Raw genomic sequence first — 9,096 nt, 5'->3', positions numbered from 1 at the left:
TCCCTCCTTCTCCCTCTCTCCCTCTCCCTCCTTCTCCCTCTCTCCCTCTCCCTCCCTCTCTCCCTCTCTCTCCCTCCCTTGTCAGTCAAGTTTCCTTTTGTACCATGTACCATGCAGGGCTCCAGCAGCAGACAGATGGCATGTTCCAAACAAGATAATCCAAAGGGGTCTAAACAAAGGACTATCTGTGGGTAACAGGACATGGAGTACGGAGATTGCAGCCTGATAAAACAGAACGATTGTCACCCTGACCAAGAGGATGTGGGGGGACATGGGCACCTGAACCCAGACCGACAGCTGGGAGCTCTGATCTTGTGCATGCCCCTGGCTCCATATGAAAGGACTTGGGGTAATATACATCCCCCTCACCCTCCCTGCTGCAAGCTCCTCCCATGGTTTACCACGGCCAAGTGCAATAGTCAAAGGAGTCTGTGGATGTTGCCACAGACAGGACAGCAGGGTCATGACAGGCAGTTCAGGAATCTGGGAAGCATCTGGCCCAGCCCCTCACTCTGCCTTCACTGCACAATTAGGACTTGACTTCTCCCCACTCAACGGATCCTGTGAAGTTCACAATGGGCTTGGTAATCACCCTACCTCCTAGAGACCTCTGAGGCCTGGGACAGGGCTGATGGCTTCCTCCTTCTTGAAATACTTCCTCTTACTCTTACCTTTGCATTGCTGCTTTCTAAGTAGCTGCTTCCCAAGCCCCCTGGCTGGTGCTAGGTCCCCAGTGTTCTGTCCTTGGCTTTCCTCCTCCCCTGTGGTTTTGACTACCACAATTGATGATTCAAGGTGATTCTCAAAATCCTTTGTTCAGTCTTGATCTCTTATCAAACTCCAGACAATCTTCATATCACCTGGGAACCTCACTTAAACATCTCACGGGCCTTTAAATTCAGCACATCCCAAACTTGCAGTCTACCCAATATTCGTGCTTCTGCATTTCTCTGTTATTTAGCTATAGACCATCAAGTCCACTCTCCAGGAGGAAGGGGGGAGAGAGAGAGAGAGAGAGAGAGAGAGAGAGAGAGAGAGATCATCTCACATCTCGGAGGCCCAGGGACAACTGTGGAGTTGGTTCTCTTCTTCCTCTTGGACATGGGCTCCAGGGATCAGGTCAGCTTTTACCTGCTGGGCTATCTTGCCAGTTTATTTCATTGTTTTTAATATTGTCTTTTTGAGACAGGGTCTCTCTGTAGCCCCAGGTGACCTGGAACTCACTACGTAGACCAGGCTGGCCTCAAACTCACAGAGCTCTGCCTACCTCTGCCTCCTGAATGCTGGGATTAAAGACATACACCACCACGCCCAGCTCTCGTTCAATCTTTTTAAAGACAATTATTTAGGAACTGGAAAAATACTCTGCACATTCTATTTAAAAAATATTTGAGGGCCAGTGGGATGGCTCAGGGGGTAAAGGTGCTAGCTGCACAAGCCTGATGATCCAATCAATACCTAGAACCCATGTAAAACGCCAGATGAGATGGTATGCATCTGTAGTCCTGGCACTCCTACAGGGAGATAGGAAGTGGAAATAGGAAAATCACTGGGAAGCCCTCAGGCCAGCTAGGCTGGAGTATGCAGAACAGCAGCAGAAACAAGAGAGACCCTGTTCAGTTTGCTTTCAATTGCTGTGACAAAACATTCTGACCAATATCAACTTAGGGAAGAAAGGGTTTATTTGTTTCATATCTCCCAGGTCACAGTTCATCACTGAGGGAGCCCAAGGTAGGAGCTCAGGGCAGGAACCTGGAGGCAGGAGCTGAAGTATAGGCATGGAAGATCGCTGCTTACTGGCTTGCTCCCCTGGCCCATGCTCAGCCTGCTTTCTTATATAATACAGAACGAACTGCCCAGGGGTAGCACTGCCCACAGTGGGCTGGGCCCTCCCATATCACTCAAAAATCAAGAAAATACCCCACAAACATGGCCACAGACCAGTCCAGGGGAAGAAATTCCCCAATTGAAGTTCCCTCTTCCCAGGTGTGTCAAGTTGACAACTAAAGCTATCCAGCAGACACGCACACTCTAAATAACTACACAAACAAATAATAAAATAAAATGCTAAAGGCTTTGTAAGTCAGAAGTGATGTACACCTGTAATCCCAGCACTTAGGAGGGAGAGAAACATGAGAATCAGGAATCCAAGTTTGGAGCCAGTCTGGGCTCCATAGTGTGACCCTGTCTTTAGAAATTGCTATAGGAAACAAGAAGCATAGTAATGCTCCTTAATTTAATCAAGATGCAAAATCTGTCCCAGAAGCTCCAGCAGTATTCCTTTTATATCTCATTGGCTAGAATTTGGTCACATGAGCACTCCTAGGCCAATCACTGACAAAGGTATGGACTGCCATCATCTAACCTAGCACAGTGAAAGAGTTACTCAGAGCTGAGGAAGTGTGTACTGTCCCTTACACCTTGCTGCTCTCCCTGCACCAGGACAGCATGCATCGGTATTCAGTAGTATGGATCACAGTCACATCAGAGAAGCATCTAACAGGACAGCAACTGTCTCAAGTATCTACCACTGCTCTTTATGTAGCAAGAAAACATAAAAGTTTCCTCTCTTACCAAAGTAGATATAACCTTGAATGGAGAGCAAAAATTCATCTCTAGGTCCACATTGTGTGTTGCAAGAAGCCCAGTTATAGATCCCACCACCAACTCTGAGATCAGTTCTGTTACCCATAGTAACAGAAAGTTGGTTCCTAGGGCCAGCTGAAAGTCAGAAACATAAATTCTTTACTATTTTTCCCCCAGAAAGTGTCTGGTTTGAAAATTGCAAAAGGGTATGAAAGGGAGCAAAAGAACTTTTGAATTCAGAGGAATACAGAAATGTGACAAACAGAAAAAAAGCAAACTTAATAAAGGCTGAAGAGGACTTTGAAATGACACACTGTCACTGTTAATGATCCTAAATGATCAAATGCTCACCAGTCATGAGAGACAGAAGAAAGATGAAAGCTCAGCAGAGGCTGAAATGCCAATTTATGTGCAGTGCTGGGATTCAATCTCATTTTGAACAGAAAGATGTATATGTGTGGGATGTGTCATCTTAATAGAAAACCATTAAACCAGGTATGGTGGCCCATGGCTATAATCCTAGCATGGGAGAGGTTGAGGTGGGAGGACCACATTGAGATTGAGGCCAGACTGTGCTAGAGAGACTCTATCTCCAAAAGATAAATGCTTTTCTCATGCCTCCACCAAGATTAAAATTTATTGGACACGGCTTTGAAAAGATGCCCAGCTTCCAGCCCGTGGAGATCATCTAATCTAGTATTGTCAGTGAGGCAGTGGTGTAAAAGGCAGGACCATAAGCCCAGCCCTTCCATCTCTGTGAACTTAGCCGAGCACCCACATGGTAGCTAACAACCATCTGTAACTCCCATTGCAGGGGCTCCGACACCCTCTTCTGGCCTCCACAGCATTGCACACGTGGTACACCTACATATGTGCAGGCAAAGCAGTTATACACATAGAACAACAACAATAACATTCTGGCCAAAAGCAACTTGGGGAGGAAAGGATTCATTTCACCTTACACTTCCAAATCACAGTCCATCTTTGAGGGAAGTCAGGCAAACTTAAGGCAAGAACCTGGAAACAGAAACTGAAGCAGGGACTGTGGAGAAATGCTGCCTACTGGTTTGCTCCTTCTGACTCGCTTAGCAAGCTCTCTTATACAGCCTAGGCCCAGCTGCTCAGGGATAGTACTGCTCGCATGGGGCTGGGCCCTCCTACATCAGTTAGCAATCAAGAAAATACCTCAGACATGCCCACAAGCCAGTCAGATTAAGGTAATTCCCAAATTGAGACACCCTCAGGTAACTTTGGACTGTGTCAGGTTGACATCTGAAGCGATGGAGGAGAATTTAGGAATTAATTGAGCTCTGAATTCTATTACCAGCACTGGAAAAAAAGAAGAGTAATTAATTTTAAAAAAGAAAAAGAAGATAGGGGGCTGAAGAGAGGGCTCAGAACACTGCCTACTCTTGCAGAGAACCCAGGTTCAGTTCCCAGCACCCACATGAGGCTAACAACCATCCATAAATCCAGTTCCAGGGAATATAATGTTCTCTTCTGACCTCTGTGAGCATTCCACACATGACTGCACTTACATACCTGCAGGCAAAACACCTGTACACATAAGATAGAGATAAATTTTAAAAATTAAAAATAAATACAAAGGAGATGAAATAGTTGTTGGCAGGGCATGCAGGAAAAGGAAAAAGGACAGTTACTGCTCAAGGGTACAGAGTTTCAGTTTGAGAAAGAAAAATGTTCTAGAGATGAGCAAGGTTGGGGATTAGGGATGGGCTAGAGAGATAGCTCAGTGGCTAAGAGTGCCTGCTGCACTTGGGGAAGACCCGAATTCAGTAATTTAGCTCTCATTGCCCACATCAGGCAGCTTATAACCACCTGTAACTCCAGCTCCAGGAAACTTGACACATCTCTGGCCTCTGCAGACATTGCATTCATGTGTTCATACACACACACAGGCACACATGCATGCACATAATTAAAAATAAAGGGGGCTGGAGAGATGGCTCACCAGTTAAGAACACTGAACTGCTGCTGGGCATAGTGGTGCATGCCTTTAATCCCAGCACATGGGAGGCAGAGGCAGGCAGATCTCTGTGAGTTCGAGGCCAGCCTGGTCTACATAGTGAGTTGGGAGATCTTGTTTAAAAAAAACAAAAAAAAAAAAAAAAAAAAAACCCAAAACAAAACAAAAAACCAGGACCCACATGGCAGCCAACAACTATTCATAATTACTCCAGTTCTATGGAATCTAACACCTCTTCTGACTTCTGTGGGCATTGAATGTACATGATTCACTTACATACATATAGGTAAAACACATACACAAAAAATAAAAAAAAATAAAATTGGGGCTGTAGAGATGGTGCCCAGCAGTTAAAAGAGCTGACTGCTCTTGCAAGGACCTGGATTCAGTTCCCAGCTCCCACATGGTGCCTAATAACCATCCTTAACTCCAGTTCCAAAGACTCTAATGCCCTTTTCTGCTTTCCTTGGACACTGCACGGCATGGGTGCTCTTACATACATGCAGGAAAAAAAACACACACATAAAATAAATCAATAAAAAACATTCTTTTAAATCATATTTTTTAAAAAGTCAATTTTAGGTTTTACGTATTTTACCACAATAAAAATAACAGGAAAAAGCTGGGTATGGTGGCACATGCCTTTAATCCTAGCACTTAGCAGGCAGGAGGCAGGTGGATCTCTGTGAAATCAAGGTCAGCCTGGTCTACATAGCAAATTCCAGGCCAGCTGGGGCTACAGGGAGACCCTGTCACAAAAATGTGGTGGGGTTGGAGGGGAGAGAAGTCATGAATAAAAGACAATACGTGGATTTGGTTGTGTAAAATAGGCAGGAAAATGTTTTAAAAAGAATATCCTGGGCCAAGGATATAGTTCAATGGTGAAGTATGTGTGTGCTTAGCATGTACATGGCCCTGGTTTGATCACAACCATCACATTAAAAAAAAATTAAACATGTAGAGTGCAGGCAGCATTCTATTCCTTGTCCTGGAAGACAGTTACATTGGTATTGGTTTTGTTAAGTGCACCCATGTCACACAGTGCTTGCAGGGGCCAGAAGAGGGCATTGGATATCCTGGAACTAAAGTTGCAGATAGTTGTTAGCCTCCATGCAGGTGCTGGGAACCACACCCAGGTCCTCTGCAAGAGCAGCCAGTGCTCTTAACCACTGAACCATCTCTCCAGCCCCATAGATAATGATTTTGTAATATTCCACTGAGCTCTCCATGAACACACTTTCACTTCTCTACATTATATTTCGCAATGAACAGCACTCAGGTGTGTGGAATGATAGACAGTTAAAATTAATCAGCTGTGGTCTATAAATATATCTAGAGATAATCACTGTTAATTAAAAATATTTTCTTTATTTTCTGCTCTACATATATGTATATTATGTATATATTTATATACTATTTTTTAAAAGTTTATTCATTTTAAAAATTTTATTTATTTATTTTTATTTTATGTGTACATGTGTATTGCCTGCATGTAGGTAAGTGCACCCATGTCATGCAACGCCCAAGGAGGTCAGAAGAGGCTGTTGGATCCCCTAGAACTGGAGTTACAGACAGTTGTTAGCTGCCATGTGGGTGCTGGGATTCAAATCCGGGTCTTCTGCAAGAACAACCAGTGTTCTTAACTGCTGAGCCATCTCTTCAGCCCAAGTTTATTTATTTTTAAATAAATAAATGTATGAGTATTTTGCCTGCCTATAAGTAAGTGTACTATGTGTGTGCAGTGCCTACAGATGCCAAAAGAGGGCATTGAATGCCCTGGAACTGGAGTTATGAATGGCTGTTAGCTGCCATGTGAGTGCTGAATGGAAACCTGGGCTCTCCATAAGAGTAGCCAGTGCTCTTAACATCTCCAGCACCAATGATGGCTAGTTTTTAAATGTCAACTTGCCACAACCTGGAATTACCTGGGAAGAAAGCCTGAATGAGGCATTGTCCAAAGCAGGCTGGCCTGTGGTCCTGTCTGTGAGACTGTCTTGATTGTTAATTGATGTAGGAGACCCAGCCCATTGTGGGCCACACCATTCTCTAGGCAGGGGGTCCTGAAGTATATAAAATAAGAGAAAGCTAGAAGAGAGCAAGAGGCAGCTATGTGTTTATTTTGCTCAGCTCTTGACTCTATGATGTGAGCAGCTCTCTCAAGCTTCTGCCTCTGTGATTTCCCTGCAATAACAGACCACAAGCTGGAATTTTAAGTCAGACAAACCCTTTCCTCCCCTTTGTCAGAGTATTTGTCACAGCAACAGAAGTGGAACTAGAATATGTGATGAGTTCCAGATAACAAACTCAGGTTGTCAGACTTGTGCAGCAAGCATTTTACCCACTAAGCTATCTTGACAGCCCCCAGATTCTTCCGTGTCCTCTAAGTGCTGCTCCAAGGTCACCTCCATCTGACCTGTCTGCCCCAGCCTTCTAATCAATCACATTCTATTCTGAGGCTTGAGCATTCATGGGACTCTTGGAACTAATCCCTCCCTTGTGGATACCTAAGGTGGCCTTTGTGTTTTTCTTGTTCACTTGATCACTTTCCTGGAATTCTTTTTTTTTTTTTAAAAACACTGTATGTGTCTGTATGTGTGTGCAGGTTCCCTCAGAGGCCAGAAGAAAATGTGGGATCCCCTGGAGCTAGAGTTGTAGGTGGTTGTGAGCTGCGTATGTAGGTGCTGGGAACCAAACTCCAGTCCTCTGCAAGAAAGATGAGGCATCTTTCCAGTCCCTTTTCTAGAATTCTTAAAAGAACCCTTAAAAGAGTGAAGGTGGGTTTGTCTTTAGGGTAGCTAGAATGAGCACTTACTCTGCAGCCATTTGGAGTAGGAAAGAGAACAGTACGAAATCTAGAGTATAACATGGATGGGAGAAAGAAGGAGGCAGGATGAATCCATAGGGTTGTTACAAAGAAGGAAAGGGTATCCCAGGGTCAGGAAAACAGACTCATGGGAAATTCCTCAAATCCACCATCTTTTATGATTATCCGGGGAAATTAGGGAGGGAGTATGGCTCTGTAACTGTCTCAGCATAGTTTATAAACCTCAGGGGTGCTTGCTTTCTGGGTTCCAATCAGGAAGAAGCTTGCAATTCACTCAATCAATGCTCCATTGTTTAAGAGATTGAGGAAGTCTTTGATGCAAATTTCATAATCCAGGTAAGACCTTTAGGGTCTAAGGCTTCTTAAAAAAACCAACACTAGTTTTCTTCTTAACATTTCAAAGCCCAACTGGCTACACCATTTCTAAGCATTCTGCCACTTGGCTACCTGGGTGACCCTGGCTTTGGTTCTAAACCTTTGGCTTGTGCATGGGTCTGTCCTTGGTAGAACAGCAAGACTGGTTTAGTCCCTGTCTAGCCAAATTTCTCTCCCACCATCACATATGCCATTTTAGCAAGCGTGACAGCTGTTTTTTTCAAATGTGTTTCTCAGTACGTGTTGTGTGAACTTTTCCATCTTCCTTCCACTGAATGTGCTTTCATGCCTTATACCTTTGCAAGCTTTACAGTCAAAGTGAGTGCTGGCCTTCTAAAAGGCATTGGCCTCTCCCAATCCAGGTATAACTGAGCCCATATCAGGCAGGTAGCTGTTGTTGGATGCTGGCTAATAATGGTAGAAGAGAAATTTATTTGAAGATTGCTCTCAGAATCAGTAAGAAGACACACAAGTCAACTTAGAAACCAAAGAAGGAACGTGACAGACAAACTGTGTCTAACATGTACTACCATTGCCAAATAATGACCATCCTTGCCCATTGATTTATTTTTATTTTTGACACAGGATCTCCCTATGCAGCCCAGGCTATTAGCCATTGATCTTAGCGTTAGACTGCTCCAGCTTCCAACTGGGATCCAACATCATGGTTTCTATCACTTTGCATGGTTCTGAGTCTTGGGTATTGATATTCTAGAACCTATGGGTCTTATTGACAGCCAGGGACAAGAAAGTCCAGGATTTCTGCCTTTTAGCTTCTGAGCTGTGTATATGTTGGATGATAAGCTAAGACATACATAGTTACAGTGGGTTCATTGGCCTCTGATCATTCCTGAGACCCTGGTGCTGGGAGAATGCTCTCATTCACACTCGGAGGTGGGGGTGGTCCTCAAAATTCAGAAGGGGGTTTAGATCCTGAGCAGCAGAGGGAAAAAGAATATTCAGGGTCATGTCAGAAAGCTGGACAGTCATTCTAACCCAGCAAGCTTTTCCAGCCAAGCCCTGTGCTCTGTCCTCCTCCCTCTTCTCTCTGGTTGGGGTCAGGCCTGCCCAAGTCCTGTCATGCTTCAGTACCTAAGCAGGTGCATCTGGTCTCTTCCGGTGCCTGGAATGCTGCCATCCATTGCTCAACTCCGACCTCTTGTTGTTTAAACACTTGGCCTCCATCCCCAGGGCTTCTCCTGGTGCAGTTCTTGGAGTCAAGTTTCCTTTCATTTCACGAATCTGTGGGCCAGCCAAGCCACTCATAGCTCTTGAGACTTGGAGAGAAATGACTGTTTAGTTTTCTCTCTGCTTGGTTCTTCTT

Source organism: Nannospalax galili, unplaced genomic scaffold, assembly GCF_000622305.1.
Source record: "Nannospalax galili isolate Female #2095 unplaced genomic scaffold, S.galili_v1.0 scaffold772, whole genome shotgun sequence".
In the NCBI taxonomy this organism is placed as follows: domain Eukaryota; kingdom Metazoa; phylum Chordata; class Mammalia; order Rodentia; family Spalacidae; genus Nannospalax; species Nannospalax galili.
This window is presented reverse-complemented; position numbering follows the sequence as displayed.